At 51.7% G+C, this 15,545-nt stretch overlaps 1 protein-coding gene across 3 annotated transcripts in view; it reads right to left on the minus strand.

Annotated features, from left to right (window-relative positions):
* The window catches only part of NR5A2 (nuclear receptor subfamily 5 group A member 2), a 318,062-nt gene that overhangs the window by 266,390 nt on the left and 36,127 nt on the right, over positions 1-15,545 (minus strand). The gene's annotated exons all lie outside the window — the stretch shown is intronic.

Here is a 15,545-nt window from a genome sequence, read left to right on the forward strand (position 1 = left end):
TTTAGCCGTGCATATACTCTGGTCCGCTTGCTCAGTGCCCCCAGGCCCCTAACATTCCATGTCACTATAATATACTGGTTTTTATTGTTTATACCGGGAGGCATCATTTATAGTTTGGGGGATAAGTCTCTGCGCTTGAGATCTGAACTTTGGTGTTGGCCCACCTGGTCACTACTCTTCTGCAGCTGCTATTTGATAGGTATAGCAAGTGCTGCTGATTATTTTGTGCGTTGAGTGATTCCGATACATGCATTACTGCTAAACTAAAAACCCCAACTCCCCACGATGAATCCCCATTGCTATACTAGTATAAAACTACTAAACCTAAACACACATAAACTAACCCATATCCGGTTGGATATGCATATTGGGATTCTCATGTCTTCCAGATGTGGCTCTTACAAGGGGCTCACATCTTTCTACAGACTTAGGGGGTCATTACAACATTGGCGGTATAAGGCGCTTACCGCCGTGCAGAAGAGCGCCAATACACCGCCGCGGTAGACCGCCACAGCTATGATGAACCACATCTTGGAATCCGCCAAATTTCAGACACCCACACAACACCGCCACACCAAAGGTCAGCGATAAACATGCGGAAACAAATCCTCCACCTCCACGCCAACACGCCCATGCTATTACGACCCATGAATCCATGCGGCGGTCTTTCAACCGCGGTATTCCATTGGCGGTACACACCGCCGCGCTCAAAATAAACACACATCTCCAAAACACCGCCACATTGGACAATTCCAAATACACACACCTGATACACATACAAACAACACTCCCACACACCCAACACAATATAAAACACACACCCACATCACCCACAAACCCCTACGACCACTATTACAGAGAGAAGGCCAGAGAGAGACAGCACAGAATAGAGAACCCCATCACACAGAGGCACACCACACCATCACCCACACAACACCCACGCACAAAACACCACATACCACTACACTCACCACACTCATCAACACATACACCACCCCACACATCACACACACCACCCCATGGCACGCCAAAGACACCCCCGCTTCTCCGAGGAGGAGCTCAGGGTCATGGTCAAAGAAATCGTCCGGGTAGAGCCACAGCTATTCGGATCACAGGTACAGCACACATCCATAGCCAGGAGGATGGAGCTATGGCAAAGAATAGTGGACAGGGTCAACGCTGTGGGACAGCACCCAAGAAATATGGAGGACATTAGGAAGAGGTGGAACGACCTATGGGGGAAGGTGCGTTCCACGGTATCCAGGCACAACATCGCAGTACAGCGGACTGGCGGCGGACCCCCACCTCCTCCCCCACAACTAACAACATGGGAGGAGCAAGTCTTGTCCATCTTGCATCCTGAGGGCCTCGCAGGAGTCGTTGGAGGAACGGACACTGGTAAGTAAAATTTCAACTATCATATCCCCCACCCTACCTGCATGCTATCACACACCCCCACCCTCACACCCTCCCCTATCACTCCAAATCCTCACCTATCTACCCATGACACCAACCACCCATCCCAACCCCAAAACCTGCATGACCTAACTAAGCATGGATACCCATCACTAAAGCATGCCCACTGCACAGACCCACAACACCCCCCAACTATCACCACACAAACCCCCACACGGGAATGCCTGCACTGGGGTACACGCACACCCAAACATTGCACATCATGAAACACACACATGCAATAATCATGTACTCATACCCCCGCAGGAACCCGAAGGAACGTCACCACACCAGAGGGTGTAGACAACACCACTCCACCCCCAGAAGAGGCCCACAGTGACGACAGCAGCTCTGCCCCACTGGATCTTGATGACCAGCCCGGACCATTGTGGGCCTCAGGACAGTTGGTTCCCCTTGCCCAGCCACAACCCAACACCGAACTGCCACCCTCTGGGAACACCAGCACAGCACCCACCCAGCGGGCCCAAACCTCCCTACCCAGGACAGGTCAATCAGCGGTGTGTCCACCACTACAGGGCACCCAGGGTAACCCACTACCCCAACAAGAACAGGGACCTGGGGGCAGTGGTAGTGGGCACACGGTCCAGGGGACGGAGGCACAGGAACACAGGGCAACTGGGAGGGCTGCTGTGCGACAGAGGGAGGACAGGCCAAAGGAACCTACTCTCAACGAGGCCCTCTCCTCCATCATGGGAGCATGCCACCACTCCCAGGAGACGATGGCAACGGTACTGGGCAAGTTGCAGGAGACCCTGCGTCTGCAGGAGGAACAGTGTTTGGGGTTCAGGGAGGAGCTCAGGACCATCGGCTCTGCCCTGGGCACCATTGTAGGGGTGCTGACGGACATTCAAAAGACCTTGAGGGACACCGTGGCACTCCAAGGGGCCCCTGACACTAGCCAGGATGATGAACTGCCCACCACCTCCGCCGGCGCTAGTGGACAGGAGGCACCGCCACAGGACCAACATACCAGCACCCCATCCCCTGCAGACGGACCACCACCACACAAGCGGGCCCTGAGATCCAGGAACAGGACAGAGCAAGATGACAAGACCCCCGCCAGGAAATAAGACCACTCTGATCGTCCTCCCACTGTCCCACTTTGTTACCCTGTCCAAATCGGAACTGCCCCAGCTCCACTTCCAATGGCCAGATGTGCAATGTACCTGTGAGACTAATAGACTGGACTCTGCCATGGACATTCCTCCACCATCACCCATCCCCATTTCACAACCCCCCTTCATTGTTATGCACTTAAATAAACACCCTGGAAACACTAATAAAACTGGAGTCAGTCAATGATTGTGAACTTTGTATTGTCAATTACAGTGTTAAAAAAGGTTACCCATTGGAAGGCTAACATACCAATGTCACACATCACAAGCCTTTCAAGGGTGCAAGCTGTTGACACGTAGGTTACCACATTACTGAAACTGAAATGGAAGGGGACAACTCAGTTAACAAATAGGGAGTGAAATATAGGTACAGGATAGAGGTAGACGTGTGAAAGTTAATAATCTGCAAAACATGAAAATGTACTCACCTGTGTCTCACTGGAAATATTGCTGTATGACTGACTCCCTATTGTCGTTTTCATCTTCATCAGCTTCATCCTCATCACTGCCCACAGGCTCCACAGGCTCCCCCGCTGCAACAACACCGTCATCTGGATCATCCTCCTGCATAAAAGGCACCTGGCGTCGCAATGCCAAGTTATGGAGCATGGAGCAGGCGATGATGATGTCGCACACCTACTTCGGTGAGTAGAATAGGGATCCACCAGTCATATGGAGGCACCTGAACCTGGCCTTCAGGAGGCCGAAGGTCCGCTCGATCACCCTCCTAGTCCGTCCATGGGCCTCATTGTAACGTTCCTCTGCCCTGGTCCTGGGATTCCTCACTGGGGTCAATAGCCAGGACAGGTTGGGGTAACCAGAGTCCCCTAGTAGCCACACATGGTGCCTCTGGAGTTTACCCATCATATCAATGATGCTGCTATTCTGCAGGATGTAGGCGTCATGCACAGAGCCAGGGAACATAGCATTTACCTGCGAGATGTACTGGTCTGCCAAACAGACCATCTGGACATTCATCGAATGATAACTCTTCCTGTTCCTGTACACCTGTTCATTCCTGCGGGGGGGACCAGAGCTACATGGGTCCCATCAGTGGCACCTATGACGTTGGGGATATGTCCAAGGGCATAAAAGTCACCTTTCACTGTAGGCAAATCCTCCACCTGAGGGAAAATGATGTATCTCCTTACGTGTTTCAGCAGGGCAGACAACACTCTGGACAAGACGTTGGAAAACATAGGCTGGGACATCCTTGATGCCATGGCCACCGTTGTCTGAAAAGACCCACTTGCAAGGAAAACCTGCACGTCATGGGGGATTCCAGTCGGATGGCGGATTGGTGACATCAGGTCTGGCTCCAACTGGGTACATAGTTCCTGGATAGTGGCACGGTCAAACCGGTAGGTCACAATGACATGTCGCTCCTCCATTGTCAACAGGTCCACCAGCGGTCGGTACACCGGCGGATTCCGCCATCTTCCAATATGTCCCAACTGACGGTGCCTAAGAAGGACAACAGCGAAGAAACTGTCAGCATTCCTCCAGGTACGTACCCACAGTCACACACAAGACTACAACAGACAATTAACCCATCCGGGAAAGGTTTTGAGTGTAGGCCTCGGTATGTGTGACGCAGTAGTAATTGAAGCCATGTGGGCCCCTGAAATGGCGGCTGCCTGACCTCTAGACTGGGACAATGGGATTGTGGGGTAACTGCGCTGGCGTTGGACACCGTTGCGGTAGGCGGTCGTAGAGCGCAGCGCAATGCTGCATTGGTTAACATTGGACCCTATGGGTCCCAGGAGCCAATGAACAGGTGCGCTGGTGGTGATGATGCGCCCCGCCGCGGACGTACCGCTGCGGACGTCACCACCATTTTCTATCTCTTCAATCACTAGATACCTGACCTTCGACAGGAGAGGACCTACACTGCTAGTGCTGCTGTGACCTCGGTCTGGAAGCGACAATGACTGCTGCGTCCGGGGAAAGGGCCCCTGCCTTCACTGCACAGGAGTTGGAGAAACTTGTGGATGGGGTCCTCCCCGAGTGCACGCTACTCTACGGTCCTCCAGACCAACAGGTTAGTACACAGGGAGCACGTTGTGTGGGCTAGGCCTGGGTGGAGAGGGCTGGGTGGATGAGGGAAGGGGGCAGAGTACATAGTACAGTTATGCATGGGGATGAATGGGCCACAGGGATAGAGTTGGGAGGGGGCCAATCACAACGACGGTGCAGTAGGTAATGACTGTCCTCTTTCCTTGTGCATGTCATGTAAGTCAGTGCCCACCAGAAGAGGGACATTTGGCGTGCCATCGCCAAGGAAGTCCAGACCCTGTGGGCCCACCAGAGACGGGGCACCCACTGCAGTAAGAGATGGGAGGACATTCACCGCTGCAGCAAGAAGACGGCGGAGGCTCGGCTGGGGATGGCCTCCCAACGTGGGAGGGGTGCCCGTCGCACCATGACCCCCCTGATGTTCCGGATCCTGGCAGTGGCCTACCCGGAGTTGGATGGGCGCTTAAGGACATCACAGCAGACACAAGGGGGTGAGTACTACCTCATCATATGGACTTTGCGTGCAGTGGAGGTGTCTGGGTGGGGGTGGTGGGTTGTGGGTGTCCCTAGGCCAGGGCAAGTTAGGTAGGCAAGGCCCCTCCGTTTTGTAGGCCATGTGGCACTCTACCCCAGCTCAAAACAGAGGGAAGTTGATGTATAGTTGCCCCTTTGCCATCCATGTGGGCAGATTACTACCATTGCCATGTAGGCCACATCCCAGAAATAGCATGTGCAGAGGTCAGGAGCAGGGCGTAATGCATGAGGCTGCTGCGTCTGTCTTGTCCGCCAACGGTAGCGGTATGCCTTGCACTAAAACTCTCTTTCTTCTGTCTCCACCCTTTTCCTGCTCTCCCTGTTCTTTTGTACATCAGCATCAACAGGCGGAGGTACAGTTGCACCGGAGCACGAGGGAGCTGCATCCCACATGGCCATGGAGGGCCACACCACAGACTCTGAATTCACCAGTGGGATGTGCCCGCTCACCCAGGAGGGTGGGTTATCACCTTCACCCCAGGCACCTCAGCCCCTGCCCCAGTCACCCCTGCTGCCCTCAGTGAGGAGGCCATTGACCTCCTCAGGTCACTCACTGTTGGGCAGATACCATTGTGAATGCCATCCAGGGTGTAGAACGAGAGTTGAAACACGATAATGCATTCCTGGAAGGCATTCATTCTGGTCAGGCTGTCCTTCAGCGAACCCTGCAATCTCTGGCTTCAGCACTGATGGCAGCCATTGTCCCTGTGTCCAGCCTCCCCCCTCCAACCTCCTCCACCCAGACCCAATCCCCTGTACCCCAGCCCATCCCAATCACACCTACAGACCAGCAGGCACACAAGTCAACACCCAAAAGTAGCTCAAGCAAACAGAGGCACCACACACACCACAGACACTCACACAAGCATCACACCCATACAGACACAGCAACATCCACTGTCTCCACTGTGTCCCCCTCCTCCTCTTCTCCCTACTCCCTCCCAGTGTCGTCTACACACACACCTGCATGCACCACATCTACAGGCACTAGGACTCGCACCAGGACACCCAGCACCACAAGCCGCTCACCTGCACTCACCACCTCCACTGCCATTTACACGTCCTCTGTGTCCTCTCCCAGTGTGTCTGTGACACCCCCTCCCAAAGTACCCAAACGCCAGCAATCACTCACCCAACATCCATCCACCTCACGACAGCCTCCAGTACCAGCACCCAAAACACCTAAAGTGACACCTCCTACAACCACCTCCTCTACCTCCACTCCCAGACCCCCTCCAACTACCCATCCCAGTGTCCGTCAGAAACTGTCCCTCTGTCAAATTGACCTGTTCGCCCCCCCCCTCCAGTTCATTAGTCCTGTCGTAGCGCCTCAGCCAAAAAGCCTCCAGTACCAGTGGTGCGTGTTCCAGGTTTTTGGAGTGCACCGTCCACCAGGGCAGGCAGTAGGACCCGGAGCCAAGGCACTGGCAGCGCACCCCCTGTAAAGGCACCGAAATTGGAGAGTGGATGACGGGACCGTGTCGAGACTCCCGGTGGGACAACAAGTGAAATGGGATCGAAGGCGATTGGTGAGTCAGCTGTAACTCCAAAGAAGGTGGGGAAGGTTCCGAGGAAGTCTCCCCCGCCTGTTGTGAGTGTCACGGCGGAGAAGTGCGCCATCATTTCCGGCGGTCCAGACACAACCACCAGCACCGTTGTTACTGGTCCAGTCATTGCCCTGCAGGGCCCAAGTATCATCACTGGTCAGGAGACCACCGCCAGAGTCATTGCCCAGGAGGGCCCAAGTATCGTCACTGGTCAGGAGACCACTGCCGGAGTCAGTGCCCAGGAGGGCACAAGTATCGTCACTGGTCAGGAGACCACCGCCGGAGTCATTGCCCAGGAGGGGCCGAGTATCGTCACTGGTCAGGAGACCACCGCCAGAGTCATTGCCCAGGAGGGCCCGAGTATCGTCACTGGTCAGGAGACCACCGCCAGAATCATTGCCCAGGAGGGCCCAAGTATCGTCACAGGTCAGGAGACCACAGCCACAGTCAGTGCCCAGGAGGGCCCAAGTATCGTCACTGGTCAGGAGACCACAGCCAGAGTCAGTGCCCAGGAGGGCCCGAGTATCGTTACTGGTCAGGAGACCACCGCCAGAGTCAGTGCCCAGGAGGGACCAGGATCCCACAGTCCCGCTGGGCGATGATGGAACGTCATGCCACACCCCAATGTCCAGTGAGGAGTTCGTCACGCCACACCCCAATGTCAAGTGTGGAGTTCGTCATGCCACACCCCAATGTCAGTATCTGAACCGCCATCTCAGGCTACCGCTGAACAGTCCATAGCCAGCCATGGCAGAGCACTGCTAAACAAGGCCAAGACCGCCATGGCAAAGCACCGCTGAACAAGGCCAAGACCGCCATGGTGAAGACCGCTGAACAGTCCATAGCCAGCCATGGCAAAGCACCGCTGAACAAGGCCAAGACCGCCATGGTGAAGACCGCTGAACAGTCCATAGCCAGCCATGGCAAAGCACCGCTGATCAAGGCCAAGACCGCCATGGCAAAGAACCTCTGAACAAGGGCAAGACCGCCATGGTGAAGACCGCTGAACAGTCCATAGCCAGCCATGGCAAAGCACCGCTGAACAAGGCCAAGACCGCCATGGTGAAGACCGCTGAACAGTCCATAGCCAGCCATGGCAAAGCACCGCTGAACAAGGCCAAGACCGCCATGGCAAAGCACCGCTGAACAAGGCCAAGACCGCCATGGTGAAGACCGCTGAACAGTCCATAGCCAGCCATGGCAAAGCACCGCTGAACAAGGCCAAGACCGCCATGGCAAAGCACCGTTGAACAAGGCCAAGACCGCCATGGTGAAGACCGCTGAACAGTCCATAGCCAGCCATGGCAAAGCACAGCTGAACAAGGCCAAGACCTCCATGGCAAAGCACCGCTGAACAAGGCCAAGACCGCCATGGTGAAGACCGCTGAACAGTCCATAGCCAGCCATGGCAAAGCACCGCTGAACAAGGCCAAGACCACCATGGTGAAGACCGCTGATCAGGGCAAACACCGTGTGGGTATGAATAGGCCTCCACATCATGGATCCTTCTCCCATGTGCAGCTGGGACAGTGACAGGACAGGAACTTTCACAGGGAGACTCATCCAGTCTGGGCACCAGTCCCACCCAGTACCAGTTGAGAACTGCATCTACTTGCGTCAATGTGGCTTTGCACTCCCCAGGATGGAACAGTGGGCAAGCCACCCACTGTAAAGACTTGAGAGACTGTGGCTTTGCACTCCCCAGTATGCAGCAGTGGGCAAACCACCCACTGTAAAGACTTGTGAGACTGTGGCTTTGCACTCCCCAGGATACATCAATGGGCATGGAGCCCCGTCGTGGATCTGGCTTTGCAGTCATGTGGCTGAGGTGCCCCCCCTTCCCTTCCCCCTGAGGTGCCTGTAGTGTTTCAATCTGATGCCCTGGCAGTGTTCTCTCGGATTTTGGTCAGGTATCTATTGTGGGCGTCGCCCATGCATTTTTGGACTGTTGGTGCACGGACATTGTTGTGTACATATCTGCACTACTTCTTGTATTGTATATATAAATATGACAGATTTCGAGATATGATTCAGTATATTTTTGTATGACATGTATATTGGCACATTACAATATTTGAACGGATCTCGCTTTGTCTTTGCATTCTTCCGGGGGGATTGTGGGTTGTTGATGTGATATTTTTAACTGCATTGGTGTGTATGTTGTACTATGCGAGGGTGGGTGTGGGGGTGTTTGGTGGGTGTCCCCCTAACTTTTGCCTCCCCCCTCCTCCGTGTCGTAGATGCAGTACTCACCGGTATGTTCAGCGCCTACATCGCTGTTGTTCGTACAGGAGCAGAAAGACAAGGGCAGGGAGTATTTGGAGTTCCCGGTCCATGGAGCCGTCGTTCCTCGTGGGATGTGTAGAAGGTGACCGTTTTCCCATAGCAAAAGCTGTTTCCGCCGTGTTTTTATCCACGGTGAATCCGCCCCGGAAAAGGTGGTGGATTGGAGGGTTGTAATAGTGTGGGCGGTACATTGTCTCCCGCTTGTCTGTTGGCGGTGACCGCCACGCTGTTTGTCCGTACCGCCGTGGCGGGCGAAGTGTTAAAGTGGCTGTCTTTGTTGGCGGTTACCGCCAGGATCGTAATTCCCTTTTTTTGGCCGCCGGCCTGTTTGTGGTATTACCCCAGCTTTAACACCATCCGCCAGGGTTGTAATGACCACCTTAGTCTGCTAATACCATTTGGCGCCCCTCGGGGCACAAGACCGCTCCCTCCAGTGCCGCCCCGCCGCCCGCAGCCCATCCCCGCGCAACCCCTATAGCTTAGCTTTACTATTATATCAAAGATACACAATGTCGGGGGAACGTTCACTCCGGACTACAGCAGTGCCACAAAGTCCCTGGAGGTCTTCGAACTTCGGGCATTTTTGAAGACTGCAGACCAGCAGAGTAGGTTTATGCGACTTAAAGTTCATCTGCGGACCTGGGAGTGACCCTTGGCCCGTCCTGCACTCCGGTTAATGTAGATGTGGAACTGGCCGTGTCGGATTCCGAGCCCTGCTCTGGAGGTGTCCTGACAGTTGCAAGGTTGCTTTGCGTGTGCAGAGGCGTCTCTTTCAGCACTCTTGCTCTTTCTTCTGCCTCCTGCCAGTCATTGGGCTGGCCCCTAGCGCGTCTCTTGGATCGCTTCCTTGCAGCAGAAGTTTGCCATTCCTCATCCACTTCCGCCTCTTCCTGCGGGCGAGCTAGGCCCTTGGCATGCAGCCATGTCCAGGCATCTTCAGGATTGGTGAATATGTGGGTGCGGTCCTCCGCTACTACCCTTAGTTTCGCCGGGAAGAGCAAGGCATATTTTATGTTGTGTTCTCGCAAGCGTTGTTTGATTTTAAAGTAGGAGTTGCGTTGGTTCTGCACCTCCTGAGTGTAGTCTGGGTATGCGTTAATAGTCGAGTCTTCGTACTTAAAAGGGCCTTTATTGCTAAATTGTTGTAGTATTGCATCCCGGTCTCTATGATTCAGGAATCTGGCGATCAGCGGTCTGGGTGGCTGACCAGGAGCTGGGTGTCTGCCCGGAATTCTATATGCCCTTTCCACGGAGAAGAACTTGGATGGAGCCCCATTTAACACATCCTTGATTAGCCACTGCTCCAGGGGGATTTCCGTTTCTGTTCGCCGCATGCTTTCTGGGAAACCCAAAAATCGTACGTTATTGCGACACGCCCTGCTCTCCATTTCTTCCGATCTCCTCCAGAGCACTTTCAGTTCCGCGTCTGAATCTGTTTTTGGTTACTTTGGGCCATTGGGGTTAATTCGGATATTTCGACCTCAGTCGTTTTCACTCGCTCAGCTAAATTCCGATGGTCTGCGCAGGAGATTTAAGTCTTGTGCAACTGCGTCGATTCTGTTTTCTAGCGATGATTTAGTGTCCATAATCGCCTGTAATACTTTCTCAAACTGAGCAGAGTGCGACATGAGGGTGTTTTCCAGTGTCTGTAGGGACGGGCTGGGCTGCTGGTCTATAGGTGTTGATCCATGAGTGCTACGGTCCTGGTTCTTAGCTGACTTGGCTCTGCCGGCCATTTTGGCTGACCCTGGGTTGCCTTGCGTGCGATTGTTTCACACTGTTGGGCGCTGTTGATTCAGCAACTTTGCCTTTTGCTTTGTGTCCCCAATATGGTGTGCGCGTTGGCACTGGGAGTGTGAGATTGTCCAACAGGGGCGAGGAAGAGATATTTCCGTTGTTGCGTGACCGGTGTCTGTGGTGCCAAGGGCAGGGGCGCCCCCGATGAAGAGGGGGGGGCGCGGACGATGACCGAGGAGGGCAGCGCAGCCCGGAAAGTTCGAGAAGGGGAGTCGATGCCCGGGTCCACGGGCAGCCACTGCGCCGGCGAGTTTGATGCTTGCTGTTCATGTACAATCCGTGGGGCCCAGGCGCGGTCCAGGCCCTCACGGCGCGTGCCGGTCGACGGTGCCGTGCGATCTACTTAGGCGGAGTCTGCAGGGGTCTGCGGCACGCACTGGGCATGAGCCCTCCAGCACTGCTTGCCTCCACTATGAGGGGCACAGGACTGTTGTGGTGCTGTCGTCCCAGTGGGAGGAGGGGGGGGCCCAGGGGTCCAGTGATGTCCCGGCCACGTAGGTAAAGCTACCCCCTCCAGCTTACCCGCCCTTAACGCAATGCACTGGCCTGTAGCTGTGTTCCTTAGTTTCCCCGCAGTCCTCCAGCCGTACTATTTTTTAATCAAGGGCAGGAGTGCCCTTACTTTCCAGCACAATGAGCCCCTCCTGGGCCGCCGCGGCAATTTACAAAATGGTGCCTCTTGACTTGCTGCCCTGGTCCTGTGCCTACCTCGCGCCGGCCGCCGGCCGCCTGCCGCACCGCGAGGTCTCAGTGCGCCGCCCCCGGGTCCCGGCCAGCAATGAACCGGGCCCGGTCGGCGGCCTGGAGTTGATGAGCGCGATCGCGGTACTCCAGCACCCGCGATCGCATCCGAGGTAGGCCGACGCATCCTTTCTCCCGGCCTCCCGGCCCCGCACCCTCGATGGGCCTCAAGTCCGGCCCTCGATAGATGCACCGGACCGTCGCGGGCGGCCCCCGCCCCGAGCGCGGCCGCAAGGTCCCGAGGGGCGCCCACCAGGATCATTTAGTGTAGCCCGGGACGGAGCGCTCAGATCAAGCGACCATCCTGGACGCCATTTTGGCTCCTCCCCCAACCTTAACTTATTCTTAACTCTACAGTATCAACATTTACTGTTTTCCAATCCATAGGCCTTCTCTTCTGCACAAAAGCTCCAACACTGTTGCTTCCCTTACCGGACCAGTTCAGCCATGCACCCAAGAGGGACATTCTCAAAAGAATGCAAATGCACTCCCCAATTCAGCATTTATTTAGAGTATCATTTATTTTTTAACAATCATATTTTTTAGAAATGTGCGGTGTCACTACTCCCTAATTTATATTTTTCATATCTAGATGACAGAACAATTAGAGAAGTAACTTGGGTCTCTGGGGCTGAAGAACTGTTTGCAATGCATTACCTGAACTGAACTGTCCACTTCCTTCATTTCCTTCCACAACAGATTTGATGATGATGTGCTGCTCATCAACCTGAAGAATATTGTTGTTGTGCAGTGTTTGTCTTTGACACAGCTTTCTCTGACTCGCAGTTCCTGTCCATTCATCAAATCCCTAACCCTCTTTCTGCATGCTGTGTTATACATTTTGAGGTGTGACTTACAAATGTACACCATAAATGGATCACACATTTGGTGGGGCAGATTTTGTGAAAACGACACCGACTCACTGCAGGATCTTCTTAGTACTCTCAAAGCTACTACTCTTAAAGAGACTGATGGAGAAGTTACCAGTCATAAACATACAATGCAAAAGTAAGTAAAGTAACACCAAAAGTATAATTTACCTTTGTGAATTAGGCCCTTCAATATTTACAGAATCTATGTAACATTGAGTAATCAAACCTTCAGCTCCTGAATCCTGACTCGAGGATTTTATAAGTTTAGCTGCATTCTTTTTTATAAATGAGAGACACCCGGATCGCTAAAGAGTTACTACTGCTAGTTTTTTAATACCATTTTTGTCATGATGGTCTGGTCTCAGTCTTTGATAACCCACTAATTCTGTGTTTTCTTTCAGTCTAGTTGCCTGTGGTGAATAATCTTTCTGAATAATCCAACAGTTGGGGTTTATTTCATTTGATATAGATGAGAGTGAGCTCTGTGATGTCTTCCCTGTTAGCACAAAAACATGAATACCTGCACCATTAATAAGAAGGCTCTTTTAGGAAGCCCTGGAATAAGACTTGGTAAGGTTGTGGGAGGTACCATCGCTTAATCAACCAGGTAAGAAAAGAACTTGAAGAACTAGTTGATGACTTAGTAGTAAAGTTGTCCTTTGGAAGGAGAGATAATAAACACTACATTTTTGTGTATGTTCTGAGCAAATAGTAACAGATGGTAGGACAAGGGCAGTTATTACTACACTAACTAATATACCGTTTAATTGATTGGGGGCTGCAAAACCTCATCAAGTGAAACAAAAGGAAATGAATCACTAATCAGTGGCCATACAGTGCCACTCTGGTGGCGGGGTATAAATTACTGTACGGCAAGAAGAGGTAAGTAACCTACTGAAGAATACATAGATGGCAAGGGACTAGAGGTATGGAAAGTCTAGAATGAAAAGTTGATGTATAAGGTCACTGTGACAATCTCAAAGGGATGTTTTGTGTCACATCCTTGTGTCAACAGTAACACTCAACAATGCTATGCTATGCTAACTAGCAAAGGAAAGACAGATAGTGATGATGACAAAGAAAAAAGCCAAACCCATTTATTTTAAGACTGACCCTCTCCACCCACACAGGCACCCCCCTTCAAGCCACAAAATGTTCCCAAAAAGTTCAAAGTCCCATGTCCACCCTTTCCCCAACTTTTTGTCCTTTCCACCCTCTCCACCCACAGCAAGCCCTCCTATTCAAACACAAAATCAATAAAAAAGGGCCTTGAGGCAATCAACTTCCTGGGCCAAGTTCTGCTGCCCATGCTCTATCTGTGCTGTCTCAATCATGAGCGGGCCCGTATCACTTGTCAGGTGTCATCGGATGTGGTTAAGGAAGTGTGGTGTTGATGAGTCTGAGAAGGAAGGAAGGCTGTTGGAGTTACAGTTGGCAGTGGACCCCAGCTGCAGTTGTCAGTGTTATATCTGAGTTGGCTGGTGGTCCATGGAACATGAAGCCCGTGCCTCCTTTTCTTCTTCCTCCAGGGCCACAAGCCAATGATATTCCACTGCCTCCAACATTTCCTTCCGCAACCAGGAGGCTATCTCGAGCTTTGTTGGGACCTGTGCCAGTTGCTAGATACCCCATGCGCCAGCAGCAGGAGTAGCTATATCAAGAAAGTAGGAAGAACAAACAAGAAAAACACTTTTTCATACTGTTTATTGTGGCACAGTACAGTAGCAGAACATTGTTGTTCCTCTTTGGCCACTGGAATTTATAGTAGTCACACAGCCTTTGCAACGTTTTTCCTGTCCCTGCATCAAATCATAGCTTAGTAGCCAATCATAGCCCTGATTGAAAGGAATAATTGAGCCAGCCCAGAACACCAACATAATCAATTCAAACTTGATTTTGGTTTAAAGTATTTCATAGTGAAAAAGAACAGACACTTTATGTGTGTTAAAATAAATTACCTGCCGTTAATGAGCAAGGTGTATATATAGAGATATGTGTATCTCATTGAATGCACAACTAACACTTGACTATGCAACATTAATGGAGCCATGTTGGTTGATCTGCTTACTCTCCAGCCAGTCTTTGGGGGCAATGTAGCTGTACAATGACATGAATTCCAATGGCCCTGCTCTTCTTCTCCAACTCCCTTCTCCATTCTACTACTCTAAGTCGAAACTTAGATTACAGGATTAGGCTGATTACATCTGGAACACACTTGGTTAATAACAGATATCTTATTGGGGGTATTACAGTAGATAGTGGATAAAAGAATATGATGAATTGTAGTGCAGCAAATGGGATATTTCATATGTTACAGAGTATCTCATCCTCCAAACTCTAAATCAGGCTCTTAGTTCCACATTACATCCAGGCCTCTAACACATATTATTCTCCAGAAATAATAATACCTAACTTGGCAGTGGGGAAAATTAGTCCACGGGAAGTAAGTTAAAGTGATCGGGCTAGCTAGAGGGAGGTTTAGCTATGTAATGGTTGGGTGTCATACTGAATATGTAAAACTCATGTGATTCTTCATCACTTTGATAGATGGGAGGAAAAATATTGGAACCATCGATCCGTAATTTAAGACATGAAATATAACTTCACTTGGGCAGATAAATGTGGCACAGACATCACATGCCGAGATAGAATTTATGTTTTTAGCTAGACTGGGACAGAAAGACAGAATGATGAAGAGAAGCACTGGCAGGTGACGGAGTGGGCACTAGGAAACACACCGTGTCTCCAGTTTGTGATTTTTGCATTACAGATTAGACTCTAGGGGATAGGTGGAATATCTACCTCGCTGAACCAATACAGTACCTTCAATAAGAAGGCAAGGTTACCTACCACTTGTCCCTGCCACCACTTGGACTCTGTCTGGTGGAAAACCTAATGCACCCATTGTAGATACCAGATAGCCACCTAAGTATGTATTTTGCACAATGTATAACAATTCCTCACTACAGTTAGGTTAGCTACCTATCAATATCCTCTTCTGAAAGTAATCACTCTGGGAGGTTTGTGTAATTGCTTGATAACCTTTTGAAAAAACAGGTAGTCATTGAGTCATCTAAAAACATTTTCTCCTAATGGAGGGGTAGGAAGTAATCTGACTTAGGAACATTTAAGAATAAGGGAAGGGCATAAAGTAAGGCTAC

This window comes from Pleurodeles waltl, chromosome 4_2, assembly GCF_031143425.1.
Source record: "Pleurodeles waltl isolate 20211129_DDA chromosome 4_2, aPleWal1.hap1.20221129, whole genome shotgun sequence".
In the NCBI taxonomy this organism is placed as follows: Eukaryota; Metazoa; Chordata; class Amphibia; order Caudata; family Salamandridae; genus Pleurodeles; species Pleurodeles waltl.